General features: G+C 44.1%; 2 non-coding genes across 2 annotated transcripts; both read right to left on the reverse strand.

Annotated features, from left to right (window-relative positions):
* Positions 1-5,002: 5,002 nt before the first annotated feature.
* On the reverse strand, positions 5,003-5,075 carry trnak-uuu (transfer RNA lysine (anticodon UUU)). The gene has a single exon. It is a non-coding gene; the product is annotated as a tRNA-Lys (tRNA).
* Positions 5,076-5,962: 887 nt separating this feature from the next.
* trnak-uuu (transfer RNA lysine (anticodon UUU)) lies at positions 5,963-6,035 on the reverse strand. Its single transcript has one exon. It is a non-coding gene; the product is annotated as a tRNA-Lys (tRNA).
* Positions 6,036-20,563: the final 14,528 nt, after the last annotated feature.

Below are 20,563 nucleotides of genomic sequence, written 5' to 3' on the forward strand. Positions count from 1 at the left end.
GGTACATTAGTGCACATACAAACCCTGAGGTGATCCACCCCAAACAGGCAGCCATTGTCATTCTTCTACACCCCTTCGCCGACATGACACCCCCTGGGTCCTCCACACACACACACACACACACACACACACACACACACACACACACACACACACACACACAGAGGCCAAGAAAGAGAGACAGAGAAAGAGGGAATAACCACAGGGTCAAAGGTGTGGACAGGCTGGGGTTTTGTTTTTTTTTTTGGTAGCATTATTGTGATTTGGAAAACTCTGAGGCAGGAGTTGTCTGTGAGCACATTAGGTGAGGTTTCCTCATGGAGCAGAGAGAGTGCCCCCTGTCTGTGACGGACCAGAAAACCCAGAGGGAAATGCATCCGGGCCGGCTGGGACTGGACGATGCTGTTGGACACGGGTCAGAAGCTTGTTTCTCTTCCAGAGATCAACACAGCCAACCACAGAACAGACCCTGCACTGAGGTCCACCACTCTGGTCAACTGGTGTATGAGCTAACAGCACCCTGGGGCCACGCTGAGGATGAGGCCACGTGAGCTGACAAAGCTGAGATACCGTGAACTGCCACCAGGGGCAGAATGACGTGGCCCAGTGGGAGTTGGGCTGTGGGGGCTTTGTGTGTGTGTCCGTAACCAGGCTCGTGAGAGAGCTGGGAATCCGCAGTCACGGCCGGCACCAGGCCATCGCGCTGGTATCAGAGACTGCAGAGGGAAACGGCCATGGGTAGGCTGCGGCTGGAGAGAAGAGCCTTCGACAGGACAGAGAGAAACGGGGTGAGGTGCCCAGCGTCCCCAACCCTGGAGTGTCGACCAAGTCCTACAAAGCTAAACTAGCCTCTCTGGGCAGTGCTGTTGACCAGCGTGGTACTGTGGAATGGCCTGACTGTGTGGGATGTTTAGGGGGCCGTGAGACTTGGTCGGTAGGGTGTGCACAGCGGCAGTGGAGCCTGGTTCTCTGTGTAGTCTGGGTGGCGGTGAGGTTTGATTCGCTATGCATGTGACATGGTTTTGAGTAGCGATGAGCAACAGGCATAGTGTTGTACGCGTGTCTGTGAACTGTGCATCAGAGTTCAGATGTCAGAGTTTAAAACTGTCAGATTCTGCACAGAGAGGAAAACCTGCTGTTTGAGCCATTTGACTTGACACTTTAGAGGATTTTTATCTTTTGTGTATAAGACACACTTGTGTCTCAGCAGAGATACTTTCCCGTGTACCAGTCATCTGACTTCCAGAACAATCCAAGAAATGAATGTGTTTGTCAAACGATACCAACACGCATAGATACACACATTACGCCACATACAAACAGGTACACACCAACAGTCTCTCACACACAACCACACACACACACACACACGCATTGTTCAGACCCAAGAGGGCATGTGTGAGCATTTCCCCAAACCCCAGGCAGGTTTGATGTTCACCAGTGTTACAGCTCTGAGATTTCTCTTCCCCTGTGTGTGGAGAGCTCTTCTGCCAATTTACACCAAGAATAAAACACTATTTTTAATCCTGTTCTTGGTCTGATCTTCAGTTAAAGTCTATTACACGCTTAATGGACCCACATATTCTACAAGGTTCAGGACCGGTAAGGAGAACACAAGGTTATGGTCTCTCCCTGCGCTGCTTTGATCTTAGAACAATTGCATCTGCATGTGCAAAAGAATAAATCTAAAAGAACTGGACCCTGCCAAGAAAAAATAAAGAATCAAATCAAAACAACAGACCCTGCAAAAGCCGTAAACAGGGTCCACTGCTTACAAGAGCTGAGTGTCACCACCCGGATAAATGACTCCAACTCGGCACAAGATCGATTAAAGCACTGCTCTGACAGGCCTGTGTGTGTGCGTGTGAGTGTGGGTGCGTGTACGTGTGTGTGTGTACGTGTGAGTATGTGCACGAGTGGCTGTGTGCATGTGTGTGTGTGTGTGTGTGCGCATGTGTGTGTGTGTGGCCTGTCACACAGGTGGCTGGTTGATGGAGTGTTCTGACAGTCACTAAATAACAGCGTGAGTGCTGAGGAGGAAAGGAGCCTTTATTTCTGCTACAGTAAACAGTGTAATCTCACCACGCTTCTCCTCCTCCCACCCCACCTCCTCCTCCTGCTCCTCTGATAGATCTCCTCCACAGCGCTGACTGCCTGCCTCAGAGACTCCTTCACAGGGAAGACATACGTGTCTACTTGATTCCTTCACAGGGAAGACATACATGTCTAAATGACCTTTGTTCTCAGTACCGATACATACTGCTACAAAACAACCGTGATGAAATCCCACCAAACAAAAGATGATTTGGCGTGAAAGACTCGGACGCACAAACATGTGACAAACTGACATGGATGGATGACGTAGGAAGACTCATCAGGACACATGCTGTAGAGACAAGTGACTGACAGAGCAGATATGTGTGAAACAGAGGATGGAATTGTCCTCCTCTCACATCACATGAAATTTACAATGCACAGAGCAGAGGACATACATATCCACTGGCTACTGAAGAGTATCAGAGAGTGTGTGTGTGAGTGAGAGAGAGAGAGAGAGAGAGAGAGCTGTGTATGTGCAAGTATGTGAGAGAGGCTGTGTGTGTGTGTTTGTGCGTGTGTGTGTGTGTGCATGCGTGTGTGTGTGTGTGTTAATGAGACAGAGAGAGAGAGAGAGAGAGGGAGAGAGAGGGAGCTGTGTATGTCCATGTATGTGAGTAAAGCAGAGAGAGAGGCTGTGTGTGTGTGTGTGTGTGTGTGTGGACTGTGTTTGTGTGTATGTCCCATTTGCCTGCTCATGTTAAAACAGTCGAGTGGCGGGCGGCAGGCAGGAGCAGGGTGTGACGGCTCGGCCAGGCAAAAGCGATGCCGTCCCTGCTCATGGCTCTGCCCTGTCTGCCGGGATTGGCAGTTGTTGTGGGGAAGCAGTGGAGCGTCCTCTCTGGATTCTTTCACTCCCCTAAGCACAATACCACAAACAATGGACACGGTTGCATATTAACTGCAGCCAGGAGGCCAGAACAGCTACAGTTATCTTCACTCAGCTATTAATAGATACTAGTACTATGAAATTCAGATTCAGCACACACACACACACACACACACACACACACACACAATAAAACTATCTCATATCCTGAGGACATTTATAATGTAAACACATCAGGTTTATGTCAGGTGACATTAGTGTGACTCTCTAATGTAGAAAACATGGTTATTTTTACTAGTAGTATTGAATGAGGGTGTTTTTATTTAGGTATTATTTCATTTACAGCAGAGCTGTAGTTAATGGCGATTCAGTGAAAGAGACAGACTTTATATCAACATGGGGTGGTGGACTGTGAGCGCTCACTCTTGTTAATTGGAACTATATTGTTGCGTTAGCTCAACGCTAGTGGTGCGTGTAAAATGTCTCTGGCTCTGCCGCTGCGGTAGGGTTATAAATCAAACTCAAGCTAATTGGAGCAAAGGCGAGGAAGCATAATCTTTGAACACACGCTGTGTTCATTAGAGAGAGAGGGAGAGAGAGAGAGAGAGGGAGGGAGAGAGAGAGGGAGGTAGAGAGAGAGAGAAGTTGTTGCAAGTTGTGTTTTAAACGCGAGGGTGAAATGCAAATGGTGTGACCTCAGCTTCATTAGCAGCATACATCCAGGAAGTCAGAGAGAACAAACAGGAAGAAGGCCTGACATCCACCATGTAAGAAATAATGTTGTTTTTTTTTTTCAATTAGAGCTTAGGGAGTCAACTTGTTAACAGAGATGTTACCAGCATCTCCAATCAGTGCTCTGATATGAAAACATAACGTCTTATTATCGACATGCAGGAAATACACATACACTCTCTGCTAAACAACACACACAAATTCTCATGAACATATAACATGAAGTAGGCTCGAGTCATGGCAAAACATGCTTGTATTTCTAAACACAGGACATTTGGGAGTCATTTGGGTGACAGTCTCCATTTGCTCATGTGTAAACACGCTATGACAGGTATTTGATGAAAGGCTCAGAAAAATGGCTATGATTCATTGTTTCATCCAGTATATTCATCAGTAAGATGATTCCATGCATTTGTCGTACAACACAAGCCCTGCCCCCCTCCAAAAAAACCCCCAGCCCCTGTGAGAGAATAAAAGGTTTGGCTTAACGACACTCATCCCAGTGTGGTGACGACTCATGCAGCCATGTTACGTCAGCTGCCAGGTCTGTTGTGAACATCTTCAGTCATAATTTGAAGGAAGTTTTATATATATGTAAAACCAATAATATTCAAATGAAAGATTCTTCAATCATGTGTACGTTTAGACACCTGAAAAACATCCAGAGAAATCATATTTTTAGAAGATGATCAGCACGAATAGCTGACTAAGTATAGTTTTGTTTTGTTGCTTTTAAATATTGCTCTAATTTGCCATAGCCCAAGTTTCCCTGAGGAGAACCTGCTTGTTTTGTGTCCGATAATGACAATTTGTTTCACTGGCCAATTTTTTTTTTTTATAGACTTTCGAAAGAGGCTGTCAAAAGCAGAGCTTCAGAGAGGGATGGCTCTGTATGGTACTGGATCGCTACTGATTAGAAGAGTTGTGCTCCATGCTCTGTGGCTGTATAAGGCAGTGTTATTCAGTGCAGATAATCACTCGACACTCTAAAGATCTAAATTCTGTTCATTCGCTCGATATGACCGGGACAAAACTGTGCTGATGTGCAGTAGAGAGAAAGTTGATACCTTCATAAACAACCTGCATAATCTAACATGTCTGCTTCGTGAAGTCACTGTCTTTAACCAGTCACCCATGAAACTGCTTGGCCAGTGGAGCTTTAATGGTCATTTCTATTTTTTATTTTTTTTACGGACTAACTGATCAAAAGCAGTGTTTGGACCTCAGTATTGGTGTTGTAAACAGTGACAGACCATGAAGTATAATTGGAATGTGGCCAGAACAGCCTTGTTCCTTGTAGATGATGGTTTGCATGAAAGCACATTTTTGTGAGGTAACAATGGAAAACACCTGAACAGGGATTTGAGCCCTGGACCCTCAGATTAAAAGTCTGAAGCGCTACCAACTGAGCTATTCAGACGAAACAAGAGAGGAAATATTATAGACAAAATGTACAAAAGATATTGACGAAAGATGAAAGATGAAAGATATTGACTCATTCAAACAAGAGGTCTGTTTGTTCAGCAGTTAATTAGCATTGAATTGTCAGGTAGTTAAACTGTCTGGTTGCCAGTAAACATTGCATCAGCTAACCAGAGCCCAAGTTTAACTCAAAGCGTTTGGATAATGCTGCTCTCACACTCACCTCTGTTTTCAACAAACTAATGTTCCAGTAACCCATGTACTAACAGGATAACACTTTCTGAGATGAGAGTAAGATGTCTTAAGGCTGATTTATACTTCTGCATAGGCTCTACACAGAGCCTACACCGTAGCCTACGCAAGTGGCCTCCGCTGCTGTGAGCATTTATACTTCTGGGCTGGTGTGTCTGCGTCGCTTACAAAACGCTATGCCACTGTGTTGAGTTTCTTCATGTACTTCAAACAACGACCACTGAAACTGAATGAATAAAGTAGGAGTAGGAGCTAATCAATGTTGAGCAACAGTTACTCTTACTGAAATGACTGAGACGCAGTGACTCTTTTTCAGAGGCGAACGTACTTGTCCCTCAAGTTCTTCAGTCTCTTTGTACATTCTGTGATGTCCAAACCGATGTTTGTAGAAATCTCTGTCCATGAATTTGCTGCCGTCTGGCAGTCTTTGTACCGTGGTGAAGAAGAGTCGTACAAATGTTCATATTTATGGACTTCCTCAGTTAAGCCGTCCTTGATTGGGTCCAGTCACAGTTGTTGTGGTCTGCTTTGCCGCGGCGTGCAGTTACGTTTTCCCGGGAAGTGCACGTCAGGCTATGGCGTAGGTTCTGCACAGCAGTATAAATCAGCCTTTACTTAGCTAACAAAGGTAAACACCTGAACAGGGACTTGAACCCTGGACCCTCAGATTAAAAGTCTGATGCTCTACCAACTGAGCTATCCAGGCTCCTACAGTACTGTTCCAGGGGAGTAAGGAACTTCTCCAAGTCACACTGGCTTCAAGGTGACTGATACATTTAAATGCAAGTTTCATGAAAGGAATACAGACAGTCCCCGGGGTTATGAACGAGATCCGTTCCCTAAGTCTGTCTTTAGGTCGAAATAGTAGGTAGGTCTGAACAGGTACATACACAGTGTTAATGGCAACGTGGTCCAACTTAAAATGGCAGACGGCGTTCTCCTTCCTCAAGCCAACGAACCACTGAAGCCATGCAATGTTTTCACGAGTGTCACAAAGTAGTGCGTGCATTCGTCATTACGAACCATTGTATTTAACTCAAATTCTTAATATAAGAGGCTTTATGGCCGTCTGTTTATAAGTATGAGTTGTCCGTCAGTCAGACGTACATAACTCGGGGACTGCCTGTATTGAAAGGAACATTGAATGATAAGAACCTGAAATTCAGCCACGGAGCCTTTTCTCTCCATTCGGAGATTCGTGTGATTTGTCTTTTTGTTTTTTTTTTTCCGGTAATCTCAGTTCAGTTGTTTTAACTATAGATGCGAGTACAGACATTTACAGCTTCCTGTTGAATGCTGTTTTTAACATGTCTATGAGAAGTGGTCCATTCTCCTCTCCGTATATTTTTGTCTTTTGACTCTTAAATACTGGCAGTCAGCAGGTTTGTTTGTGCACCACACACTAAGGGGTGTGGAGGGTTTCATCACTCAAAGATAAATGTCTTTTCCCGCTTTGGACATTTGAAGGTCTTTACACACAAGCTTCAGATGAATTTACAAAATACAAAATATCGACGTGAACATACATCCCACAAATTTTTTAGCTCTGCGGAGGTGGAGAGCATCAGTGTGATAAATTACCTGTATTCATATTTATGATATTTTTTCATGTCTCAGACAGGAAAGAGAACATTTTGCTCTCTTGCTGCTCTCTCTGCGTCTCTGTCATTGAAATGGACCAGTGGAGAGGTTGTCCCCATTCACACCACTGACTTAAAGAGATGTAAAATGGTCAGTGAGCAGAGAGCATTGGCATTCTCAGTGGATGCAAGCGTGTTCCTTTACGATGTGTCCAAGCAATTGGCACCATTAAGAACTGAATATTTTATGTGTGGAGTGATCTAGCAGGAGAAATGTCATTTGGGGTGCCACTGGCTTTAGGGCAAGGCTGATATTTGTTCCCTCTCTGTATCACATTGGCGTGACTGGCTTGTGTTGGAAGGAGAGACTGAGATCTGAATGAGTCCTGAGACTTAGGGACCTTCCACTGGAAAGATGTGGTCACAGTGTGCTGTACACTATGGATCTATATGCCGAAAAAACCCAAAACAGCAGAGTAAGACAGGACCTGTCTAGGAGCTGACGATGCCTGTGCTCTTCCAGTGTGTGTTAGGAATAGGCTGAACAATCCAGTGTTTTGCTGGGACTAGAGAGCTTTGTCTAATTCAGTGTTTGTGGACAGAAGAGAAATTTGGCTACATGATTGGGTATTTATGGGGGCCAGTGCAGTTTGACTGTATAATTCAGTGTCTGTAGGAACCAGAGGTTTGACTGATTGAATCACCATTTGTAGGTACCAGAGTACTTTGACTGTCTAATTCAATGTGTGTGAGGACTAATACATTTTAAAGATGTCATTCAGTGTTTGTGGGGAACACATTAGTATGACTGCGTGGTTCACTATTTGTGGGGACCAGATCAGTTTGACAGTCTTATTCCACATTTGTGGGGACCAGATCAGTTTAAGTGCATGATTTAGTATTTGTGGGGACCTGATCAGTTTGACTGCATGGTTCAGTGTTTGTGGGGACCAGATCCATGTGACTGTATGATTTAGTGTTTGTGGGGACAGGAGCTGATAACGAGACCGAGGACCTCCACTCGTGAGCTAAGCAGTGAGGCTGTTTAGACGTGTTAACAGCACATAGAAACATGGCTGTTTAGATGTGTTAACAGCACACAGAAACATGGCTGTTTAGATGTGTTAACAGCACACAGAAACATGGCTGTTTAGATGTGTTAACAGCACATAGAAACATGGCTGTTTAGATGTGGTAACAGTACATAGAAACATGGCTGTTTAGATGTGTTAACAGTACATAGAAACATGGCTGTTTAGATGTGTTAACAGCACATAGAAACATGGCTGTTTAGATGTGTTAACAGCACATAGAAACATGGCTGTTTAGATGTGTTAACAGTACATAGAAACATGGCTGTTTAGATGTGTTAACAGTACATAGAAACATGGCTGTTTAGATGTGGTAACAGTACATAGAAACATGGCTGTTTAGATGTGTTAACAGTACATAGAAACATGGCTGTTTACATGTGGTAACAGCACGTAGGCTGAAGTCTTTTGTTTCCTAATTAGCCCGTGTTTCTGTCTAAGGCCGAGAGCCTTTGAGCTCACTCAGACACATGCTGGTGTGTGTAGGATGGAACTAAGCAGGGTTAAGACACGGTTAGTTCATGCAGCCTACTGATACAGATCACGCTGCGAAAACAGGAAACCTCTTCACCGGCCAAATCACCGGTGGGGTCAAAGGTCTTCATACTATGTGTCTAAAACCAAAGGCTGATTTCACAAACCATATTATACAAAAACATTTTTTTTAAAAAAAGATATTAACGGAGATGAAGTTATCATGAGTTGCTTTTACATTGTACACAAAACATATACTATGATAAGTATACCTTACACAGATAATAAATATCACGAAACAGTTTATGTTAAACATTTAATGTCTTTATCTTGCTGTGTGTATAAAAAATGAAGTCCATATGGTTTCATAAGTGTCTGAGCAGTTTTTGGTCCTGCTCTTTTTTCCTCTTAAGCGGAAAAGAAAACACAGAACACACTTCCCTTCGGCCCAAACCGTTTTCAAAAGCTGTTGGCAGCAGTAATAAAACGAGCTGTCTTTTTCGAAACGTGTGATTGACAGCCAAAAAATGAGCTGAAGGACAGAAAATTCTCTCACTCCGTTTGTCTTAGGTAATTTTGGCTGGCTGTTTTCTATAGCCACACCGCTGTGCGCTGGTCATATGTTGGTGAAGATAACGATCAGATCTTAATTCGATCTCTCTGCGCTAAAGACGAGCGGTCGTGTGACAGATGCCGTTGACGGCTCTTGACAGGGGCGTGACTGGCGTGACAGGAGACCCTGTACGACAGAAGTCCGCGATGATGACACCCCGCGCTAGACACGCTAGACACTAGACCTCACACTGCACGAAACAAAGCAACGGTAAAACACAGTCCTCAGACACAGTATCAGAGACGGAACAAAAGACAAGCGTATAAAGGATCAACCACAATTTAACCAAGTCTGAGAATCTGATAGTGACTTCAGGACTGGGCATATGGCTGCCTCATGCTTGTGCACATGGCTGGGACACTCTTGCTAAACACTTACATAAATATTTGTGTCGTATCGTAACTGTAACATAAAATTACACAGGAACAATCTAGCAACCCTATTTATGTAAATCAAAAGAGTTGTTGCTTTGTCAAAAAAATTCCAAATAAATGATTTTTAAAATGTCAAAGAGAGTAAAAACGAGGGCTTTTCTCTTGTTCGTATTATTTTTGATACTGTTCCCATTCGTTACCAGTAAAAGTGAGTGAGGAGGTAACCTTTACTGTTGGTTTTTAAGAGAAAATTAAGCTAAGCTAAGCTAAGCTAAGCTAAAACCACATAGTCAGCCCATGAAAACCAAGCCCTGACAGTCTTACAAAAGGTAAACAACAAAAACACCGGTAGATTCGAATCAACTGAGATAAATGCAATGTATATTTAAAAATAACAGTGTTTAAATATATATATAATATATATATATATTTATATTTAAACATTTAAGTAAATTTAAATGTACAATATACATAGTGTTTAATTATGTAGAGGAATGGGCCCGTGTTTGTATGTGGGTGAACTTTGCCTTGAATGTTAATGACAGCGTGAGCTGCCCTTCTTCTCTGTGAGTCCAGGAGCAGGTCTGTACTGACGTTACAGATAAAGGGTCCTGTCTGAGCTTGTTACTCTGTCAGACCCCCCATCGCCGGGGTCTCATCAAAGCTGCTCTTAAGAATGACATCACGCGGAGTGGCAGTGCGTCGCCACGGGAACCCGGACCAGACAGAGGAAAGCAGCAGGGATCCTGTCCTGATTAGAGAGCGAAGAGGAGCTGCAGCATCTTACTCACAACATCCCCACTCACCCCCGCTCCTCTTCCTCAACCTCGCCTCAGCCCAGAACATTCTACAGCAGTCCGCCATTTAACACGCTTAAACATGTTAGTCACTGCCACAGAACTAATAGATATGTTTTGTTTGTTTGCTTTTCTTTGAGATTCAGAGAATGTCTAAGTCCTTCAGTTTGTTCTGTCTGCCAAAGTTCAGGCCGTTCTAACCAGGGGAAGGACTGTTATTGTCTGTTCCACACCTGAGTTATTATTCTTTTGCATTGTCTTCACTGTGATTCGGCCTCAGTGAGAATGACTCAGTCTAGTATTGTATCGTCTGTCACTGAAGCCTGACAGTAGCCAAATCACTGAAGGATGGGCTCTGTTGAGAGAATGGGAGAAAGACTGCAGTGTATAAGAGTGTCTTTAAAAGGACGCCCGCTAACAGAGTTACACACAGCCTCCAATGACTGCCAAACACCTGAACAACATGGAGGAAATGACTGACGATTTATTTATTTATTTATTTATTTATGCAATCAATGAATCTCATTTTTTCCGATTCATATAAACCATTCAGTTCTTCAGCCTGACTGAAGTGCAGTGGCCTTCCACTGGCACTGAGAAGTCTCTCACCGTCGGTGTGCTGCTGTCTCTAGCGTTAGTAAGAGTGTGTGTGTGTGTGTGTGTGCGTGTGTGTGTGTGTGTGCGTGTCCTCAGTGAGTATTAAAGTGATTAATGCTGTGTGTGACTCTGTTAATGGCTGTCCTTTTAAAGACACTTTTATACACTGCTGTTAAAAGATTCATCTGAATGCAAAGCTTTGGGTTTCCCCTCCGTCTCATCATTAGGAGAAACCATTAAGTCATGAACTGTGTCTCACCTGCCAATGACATCACCCAGTTCATCAAAGTCTTTTAAAATAAGCTCAGAGACCCGAGAGCTCTGATGGTTCGCTTTTCTTAGTGTGTATGACCGAGAGAGAGAGAGAGAGAGAGAGAGAGAGCAAGAGAAAGAGAGAGAGAGAGAGCGAGAGCAAGAGAAAGAGAGAGCAATACTGGATCTTCATTATTTTAATGCTTTGATAATGTTGTGAACCAATATAATATCCGTAAAGCAAATTGAACTGAACAGAGAGAGAGGAACAGAGAGGAAGAGAAAGAGAGAGAAAAAGCGTCTATGCCCTTAAAATTTAATATGCAATTAACTGCTATAGATACATATTGTTCATCATTCTTTTGCTAAGACCTATGTGCAAACATGATAAATGGTAGTTTAATTAGTGTTGCATAGAAACTGGGGGCTTCATGTGAAATCTTGGGAACAGGTGCAAATCAGATTAAAATAGACAGTGAAAAAAAAGAAAAAAAAAAAAGTGGCAGTAGGCAAATGTTCACCTGATGACCCTGCTCATGTCTGTTATGTCCCCAACTGTCACGCTGGTGGTGTGGTGCAGGACCCAAGTGCAGAGACACGATGATGAAGGTGACAAAACAGAGGACTTTACTTAAAAAGAAGATCAAAATACAAGTACAAACTGGAACAAAAACCGATAACAAAAAGGCGCAACATAACAGTGTGCTCAAAACACAAACAACAATAGACAAAGTACAAGGCAAACACTAGGACTTAAATAGAAGGAGAACTAAACAGGGCAAAACAGGATTGGTTGAAATTAACAAGGTTAATAATGAGACAAACAGGAACAGGTGAGGGGCGGAGACAGACACAGAACAAGAGCACAAAGACATATCAAACTAAAAGTCCAAAATGAGGTGCAGGCTGTGACACCAACAAACTGATCACTCATCGCAGAACTGTCTGTTCCCACAGGGAGAAACAGTTTTAGGCGGGAAATGGGTTTTTGAGAATCAGAGAAAAAGAGAGAGAGAAAGAGAGAGAGAAATCTGAAATTCTGATGGGGAAATTAACAGAGGAAAGGCAGTGTGCAGAACTATTGCGCACTGGTTGAGTGCCATCAGTCTTTGTCTCAAATCAAACTGACATTTTGTTTATTCATGAGGTTTTTTTGTTTGTTTTTTTGTTTTCTCTCCTTTTTTTTAATTCCTGAAGCTTTTCTCATTAGGAAAATATTGCCCTGGAGCAGTAAACTGGCGCCTGGAGAAAAAAAAAAAACACAGGAGACACAGTCTTGCTGTTTCAACATTATTGATTATTTTAATCAGCGGTTGCCGGGAGCCGAAAATGGGGAGTTAATGAGCGGGGGGTGAAAAGCCCTGTGAGAAACACTCCTCAAACACACAGTCCAAATGAAACATCAGCACCTCCAGCACCTCCTCAAACACACAGTCCAAATGAAACATCAGCACCTCCAGCACCTCCTCAAACACACAGTCCAAATGAAACATCAGCACCTCCAGCACCTCCTCAAACACACAGTCCAAATGAAACATCAGCACCTCCAGCACTCACAAGCTCCACCCAGTATCCACCAGTGTAAAATCAGCTGCAGGTTTATGAAGGCATGACGGATCTTCACAGCTTATTTCTCAAATCAAATGACCACAACATGAACAACTCACTCCGTATAGTTTCAGAACAGAACTATGAGGCGTTGCTTGGCTGACAGCAAAGAACATGAGAATTTTAATTTATTTTTCTATTTGTTTGTTTAATTAAAATGGGGGATTACTTGGGGTTATCCAAGTTATCTATTGGCTTGTTTTAGGATTTTTTTCTTTTTTATGTGGATTAGCTAAACAGGATGACAGAGTTAACAGACTAACACACTCCCATGAGAGACAAGGTATAATACTCTATAATACTCTAATACTCTATAAGACCCTAATACTCTATAATACTCTAATACTATAATGCAGTGTTTGAACACAGAAATGTAAATCTATTACACATAACACAGAGAGAAGATTAGGTCTAACAGAACAGATTTAAAAACTTGTTGTTGTGTTATTCTCTCCTCAGTACGAGATCCACAGACCCTTACATAGTTCTACCCTGGAGCACTGACATATAGGTCCAATCTGTATCTCTCCATACTCAGTGTGTGTGTGTGTGTGTGTGTGTGTGTGTAAGAGGCAGGTACACCTAACCTACATGTGTCCTGTTGGTTTGTGAACTGAATAGACCAGAATAAAACTGACCCAGCTTTGCCTGACAGCAGTAGCCTATAACAGCATTGTATTCATTTCATTCAGTTCAATTTAATTCGCTTCAATTCAATTTGTAGAGCTCTTTTTAACAATTGCCATAAGGCAGTTCTACAGAGATTTGGTCAGGCAGAAACTAAATGTATGAAATGAGGTAATTTCCTATTGTAATTAAACCAAACCGTTTAGGGCACCCAAAATTTTCCACAGCACTCTCCGGTCCTCTCCACTCTTTCATTCACACCCTTGGCCAAGAGGCGAGAGGCAGAGGGACACGAGTGAGGACCAGGTGTCTCTGTGCAGGCTTTTGGGTCAGATGTCTTTGTGCAGGCTTTTGAGTCAGATGTCTCTGTGCAGGCTTTTGAGTCAGATGTCTCTGTGCAGGCTTTTGGGTCAGATGTCTGTGCCGGCTTTTGAGTCAGATGTGTGCAGGCTTTTGAGTCAGATGTCTCTGTGCAGGCTTTTGGGTCAGATGTCTCTGTGCAGGCTTTTGGGTCAGATGTCTTTGTGCAGGCTTTTGAGTCAGATGTCTCTGTGCAGGCTTTTGAGTCAGATGTCTCTGTGCAGGCTTTTGGGTCAGATGTCTCTGTGCAGGCTTTTGGGTCAGATGTCTCTGTGCAGGCTTTTGGGTGGGATCTCTGTGTAGGCTTTTGGGTCAGATGTCTCTGTGCAGGCTTTTGGGTCAGATGTGTGCAGGCTTTTGGGTCAGATGTCTCTGTGCAGGCTTTTGGGTCAGATGTCTCTGTGCAGGCTTTTGGGTCAGATGTGTGTGCAGGCTTTTGGGTCAGATGTCTCTGTGCAGGCTTTGGGTCAGATGTCTCTGTGCAGGCTTTTGGGTCAGATGTGTGTGCAGGCTTTTGGGTCAGATGTCTCTGTGCAGGCTTTTGGGTCAGATGTCTCTGTGCAGGCTTTTGGGTCAGATGTGTGTGCAGGCGTTTGGGTCAGATGTCTCTGTGCAGGCTTTTGGGTCAGATGTCTCTGTGCAGGCTTTTGGGTCAGATGTGTGTGCAGGCTTTTGGGTCAGATGTGTCTGTGCAGGCTTTTGGGTCAGATGTCTCTGTGCAGGCTTTTGGGTCAGATGTGTGTGCAGGCTTTTGGGTCAGATGTCTCTGTGCAGGCTTTTGGGTCAGATGTGTATGCAGGCTTTTGAGTCAGATGTCTCTGTGCAGGCTTTTGGGTCAGATGTGTCTGTGCAGGCTTTTGGGTCAGATGTCTCTGTGCAGGCTTTTGGGTCAGATGTGTGTGCAGGCTTTTGGGTCAGATGTCTCTGTGCAGGCTTTTGGGTCAGATGTCTCTGTGCAGGCTTTTGGGTCAGATGTGTCTGTGCAGGCTTTTGGGTCAGATGTCTCTGTGCAGGCTTTTGGATGGGATCTCTGTGCAGGCTTTTGGGTCAGGTGTCTCTGTGCAGGCTTTTGGGTCAGATCTCCGTGTTTGATGTGCTGTTTCACTGCTTATTAAAAACTGCTGATATCAGGTCAAAAAACACCCTCAGAGACTGAGCTATTCTCTCAGCTCCTTGCCAAACACAATGAAACAACAACAACAAAAAAACCTTCTCCAAGTGCACAAAAGAGTGTAGTGACCCTCCCTCCCAGGATCTGCTGGGCTGGAATACTTGGGCTCCAGTAGTAGCTGCTACCTGCCTCTGTTTCACATTCTCCTCAGGCAGTGTGTACGGGAAACACGGGTCTGGCACAAACACTACACACGCCGGCCCCTCACCCCCCCGCCCCTGCCCCAGGCAGTATACACCGCCACGGGTGGTCTCACAGATTTTACTGTGAAGAATCAATATTTTACAATTCCAACTGTCACTTTTCATTCCCCCTGAAATGAGAATGAACACGACATCATAAAAACTGATGTTGAAAAAGTTGTGGTTACCACGCGCGCACACACACACACGTACACACACACACACGTACACACACGTACACACACATGTACACACACACACACACACACACATGCGTGCACACACACACACACACACACACACACACACGTGCGTGCACACACACACACACACACACATACGTACACACACATGCGTGCACACACACACACACACACACACACACACACACACACATACACGTACACACACATGCGTGCACACACACACACACACACACATACATGCATTTGCACATACACGCACACACACACGCGCACACACACACACACACACACACACACACATGCATGCACGCACACACACCTTATGAAGCCAACACAACCTCTGGGTACAGGGGAAAAAACTGAAGCAGTGGTGAATCTGCAGCAGAGCAAGGCTTTTATACGTTGTATCGGTTTTCACATAGAGAGCGCCTTGCTATACTGTGCAACTACAAACACATCTGTCACAGAGGGAACATCTCTATTAATTGATATTCCAGTTACCAGGATCAATACAATAAACATCGTCCAGTGCAAGGGCCAGGAGCCAATGAGAGGAGAGCAGTTGTGAAACAGACTGGAAACAGACTGGAAACAGACTGGAATGCTGAGTCTCTCCCTGGTCTGGAGAAAAAGCTTTGGAGCTTTAGTAAATGGCGACACGCCAACGTCTGGCTAACTGCGTCTGTGTTTCAAAGACTGGGCTTCATTAAGAAATCAATGACAAACTCCAGAGAATCAACAGCTGTAACTAAAAGATATTTCATAAAGAGAAGAGTAACAGCGCATGAAACTCATCGTTTCTGTACGAGCCGAGGCTGCGGAATCACAGTTCTGTATATTTATGAGGCAGGAAAAAAAACAATGAGATGAAATGAAACGAAATGGCAAATGTAAATCTGCCTCTCAGAGAGTCCGCCTGCACGCTGCCAAGGTGAAATGATCCGTTTGGGTAAGAATTTGGAAATAACTTTTTGGCTGCGTGTTACTTTAGCTTGTTAAATAAACATTACTACACAGTGCCAAATTGATCAAGCATTTTTTTCTCTGCACATTATAATTTATTCACTTTTGTACACATTGAAAATCATAAAATCTGAATATGACATATGGAAATGTTCTAACACTCTTCTGGAGGATTCTTAATTGCTTAAAATGAGAAATAATTAGGTGACTGGGGCTCAAGGCAGTTGTTTCACTTGATGTCTGAGCCCTAAAATATTTACTCTGCTTTAGTGAGCCGTGCTGGGAGGCATGTACCACGTTCTCAGAACCCTGCTGGCGAACTGGGTCCACTGGGTCCAGTCTGTCCACTGGAGAACCTCATGTCAGCAGATCCTTAGCTAGATCTAGAAACTCCCACAGAGAACCAGAGTGAAGCATCAAAAAACAGGAAGTCCATGTTCAGGTCTGACAGGTGAATGTTGTTGTTTTTTTTTTTTGCATGATGATGTGCCAATACTCCCAACAGTCAGGATAATGTTGACTGACAGGAGGTAGAATAAATCCAACAGTTAAACCCGTTAGAGAGTGCGGTTATCAGACGAGCTAAATTCTATTCCACGTGTCAGAGCTGTGAGGTGAGTCAGCCATCTTTATCCCTCATCTGATGACGGACAGGCCCAGAACTCCTCTGGGCTCTAACCCAAGATCAGGGAGGTGAATGATGAGGATGGGGGCAGGGAAGGAGGTCTCTGCAGGTCTCCTCCCTGGGTGGAGGAGATAGAAGGCCAGGGACGGTGCTTCCTGTGACGGCTGGCGGGTGAGGTCAGTAAGGGACAGACTGCCTAAAGATGGACTCAGGGTGCAATTAGCCTGCATTTGTTCATCACTACATTTGTCGGCTTAAAACTCCGCTGTGGACAAGCGTAAGTATCTGCGGTCGTGTATTCTGTAAGCTGGGGAGAGTGTCTGAGAAGGTTATAAAAAAAAAACCTCTTCTGTTCTGGCATCAGCGGTGGGCTGGCAGATGTTAGAGAGAATGAACGAAGCAAATATATATATATTTCTTACAGCCACAATCCAGAATTTATTACACTCTTTGAAACAGCAGGAATCCTTGAAAAGTTTGCTGTATGAGAACAAATCAGTGTGACTTATTGAACGCTTCCAGACAGGAGTTTAGTATTCCAGCGTGAAGGAGCAGACTGCCGAGGCCTCCAGGTTCAGCTCATGACAATATACAAACTGTGCACATAATACCACATTAGCAACTGCGTTTATAATTCCAAAAATAGATGTGTTATTTTCAAACAAGGGTTTTTTTTTTACTAAATGTTTTAATTTTAAAGTCTGATGTACTTCAATGACAATTTAATTTGAACTTCCTGGATTTGTTTTTGCATTTATGTTTTGCACCCCCCCCCCCCAAAAACAGAGTTCAATGCTACAAATGTCCCTTATACTGCTTATGTATTACAGATAGCAACTGCACAGCATCCTGGTCCCAAAGGGAAGGTTTTGGTTGACGTCTGAGTGGTCGATGTTTGAGTTGACTGATACTGGAGGACATATCTACTACAGTAATGGAAGGAGGGGGGTAATGTTTTGCATCTGAGCGCATGCTTGACCATCACAAAGATCCACACACCCTTCAACGAATAGATTCCCCTCTGTTTGAAGCAGAGCAAACACTGTGTGTTTGAAAAAAAAAAGCATATTCTGTCAGCGCCCTGAGCATGTTTATTTATACAGGACCCCCCCCCCCCCCAGAACCCTGAACATGTTTATCTATACAGGTACCCCCCCAGAACCCTGAACATGTTTATCTATACAGGTACCCCCCGCCCCCCCCCCCACCCCCCAGAACCCTGAACATGTTACATGTTTATCTACACAAGACCCCCCCCCCCCCGCGCCCTGAACACGTTTATCTATATAGGACCCCCCTCCCTTTCTGTAGGAGTCTGAATCTCTCCTCAGAGTTTGGCTGAATTGAAGATGACACATCTGACATTACTGCCTTTCTTGTCTCTGTCTGTAGAAACATGGCATTGACTGACAGGTGAAGGGAAAATGTCACCGTAAAAAATGTCCTCGTTTTTTACTCTCCAGCTGGCTCTTTGAAGCGAAGACACCTCATTTATTTTCGGAAGCGAATGTTGATGCGTCTTCAGGTTGTATTTAAGCTTTTGGAACAATATAATTTCCTTCACAAATCATCTAATTTGAGACGTGGAAAGCGGCAGGAACAGTGTTGCTGTTACACTGGTGGAAATTTCCCAGAGGCACAGAGTAATGGCCCTGGAATTTCTGGGCTAAATTTCATTGATTTATCCCTGTGCATTACATCTCTGTAGGTAAATGCAGAATTGTCTTCAGGGTAAAAGGGCTTTACTGTGAATGCGACAACCCACCCCTCCCCAACAGACACACACACACACACAAGCACACACACACACACAAAAACACACACACACCACTCCCAAGTCACACCTGTGTGCCCCTACTCCCTTTCTCCTCAACACTCATCTGTCTTTATCACACCTGATGATTAGGGAGAGAAAGAGAGAGAGAGAGAGAGAGAGAGACAGAGGGACAGAGAGAGACCTAAAGAGGTATTTATGTGTGTGTGTGTGTGTGTGTGTGTGTGTGTGTGTGTGTCTTAGAGGTTGATGGGTTATCCTGTTTTCAAATGTTGTTTTTGAAACAGGCACCATGTTCCATATTTTTATCTGAGTGATAATCAAACACGGAGGTGAGTTCTCATAACTGTCTACTGCAGAAATCCGCCCCGAGACGAGAGAAGCTGGACATAAGGACAGAATCATGCCCAGGCATTTTTACACAACACAAAGACAATCAAATTCACCCACAACCATCACTTCTCCATTACACACACACACACACACACACACACATTTGAACGACACCGGGCTGTTTGCGCTGTGGTCCAGTCGAACGCAGACAGTGGGTGTGAGAGGGTCGTGATGTGCGGTTAAGGGTTAATGTGTGGTTGAACGGGGTTCCGTAGGCTGTCAGGGCTGGGGTGTCAGGCACAGTGCAGCGTATAGCGATTACCTCTGACATGTGCTCTCATCCTACCCCACAGGCAGGCACTCTGTCGGTCTGTGGGAAAACAAATCTGTCTCTCTGTGTCCTAGACAGGCGGGGGGAGGGAGTCGGAGGCTTCCCCATATGGAGCCGTCATAAATCTGTTCCTCTCCCGAAATGTCAGAGATTTCGTTTTCGGATCCGACAAAAAGGATTTTGGATGAATGTACAGATGTGGATTGTGTTAAATGCAGTTTTCTGAAGGTCAGCCCAAAGATTTCTGGTTACGTTCAAACCGAGACAAACGTTTGATGACAAAGATGTGATAGTATTTGTTAATACATACCATGTCAAATTAAAAATCGAAGGCTTTTGAAAGTGTTCTGATTTGATTCTTAAGGTCTCTCAATTTGAGCAAGTAAAGGTGTTTGCTTCTAATAATAAGTTCGTTGAGGGGAAAAGTAAAGCCAAAAATGAATGTTTTGGTGCAAGCTTTAACATTTGTGATCAATCTAAAATGATACTTTAAGTGTCCATTAACTGCTCTGGCTTGAGGTTAGAGGGGAACCACTAAAACATCCTCAGATTCCAACTGCACAGAGAGCTTCAGAAAATGATAGGTTAGGAGGTGTGTGAAATGATAGGTTAGGAGGTGTGTGAAATGATAGGTTAGGAGGTGTGTGAAATGATAGGTTGCTGAGGAGAGAGAGCTAAAGCGATGGACACTGGGTTTTCACTGTGAAGAAGCCCTGGATAAAACTGGCCTCTGTGTTAATTGACTAGAGCAGCTCGTTAGATTCCCACCTCAGTGCTAGCACAACCTCTGACCTGTGCATTTGTGTTGAGTGGAGTCACATGAATAAAACATCGGCCCACAAAACGTCAAGGTCGGCCTGTCGGACTTCGTGCAGCAGGTACCCCTCGCCTCATCGGGGTCTCTGACGCAAAGCAACGTCCTCTGACCCGGGCATGCACACGCCACCGCAACAAATATTTGGAAGCAATTACCCAGAATCCTCTGAGCTCTCTCAGTAGCCATTGACTTCATTCACTTGCTGATCAGACATTGGATACAGAAGTTCTTCTCAAACGCGAACCTGCTGCCAACCTGATTAGAAACCCTGTTTCTTTACAGGCCTGGAGTCTTCTGAGAGCAGCTGAAAACCAGTGCAGGAGGAACACAGACAAACCTTTTTCATTGTGAGGTGATTGGGGTTTTTCTTCTCATGCAAGATGCACACAATGACTGAGCCACAGGCTCTTTGAAGCTGGAAGTCTTTCTCTTTTTAAATATGCTTTGATCAAAAACGAA

The sequence above is a fragment of the Chanos chanos genome, chromosome 4 (genome assembly GCF_902362185.1).
Source record: "Chanos chanos chromosome 4, fChaCha1.1, whole genome shotgun sequence".
Lineage (NCBI taxonomy): Eukaryota > Metazoa > Chordata > Actinopteri > Gonorynchiformes > Chanidae > Chanos > Chanos chanos.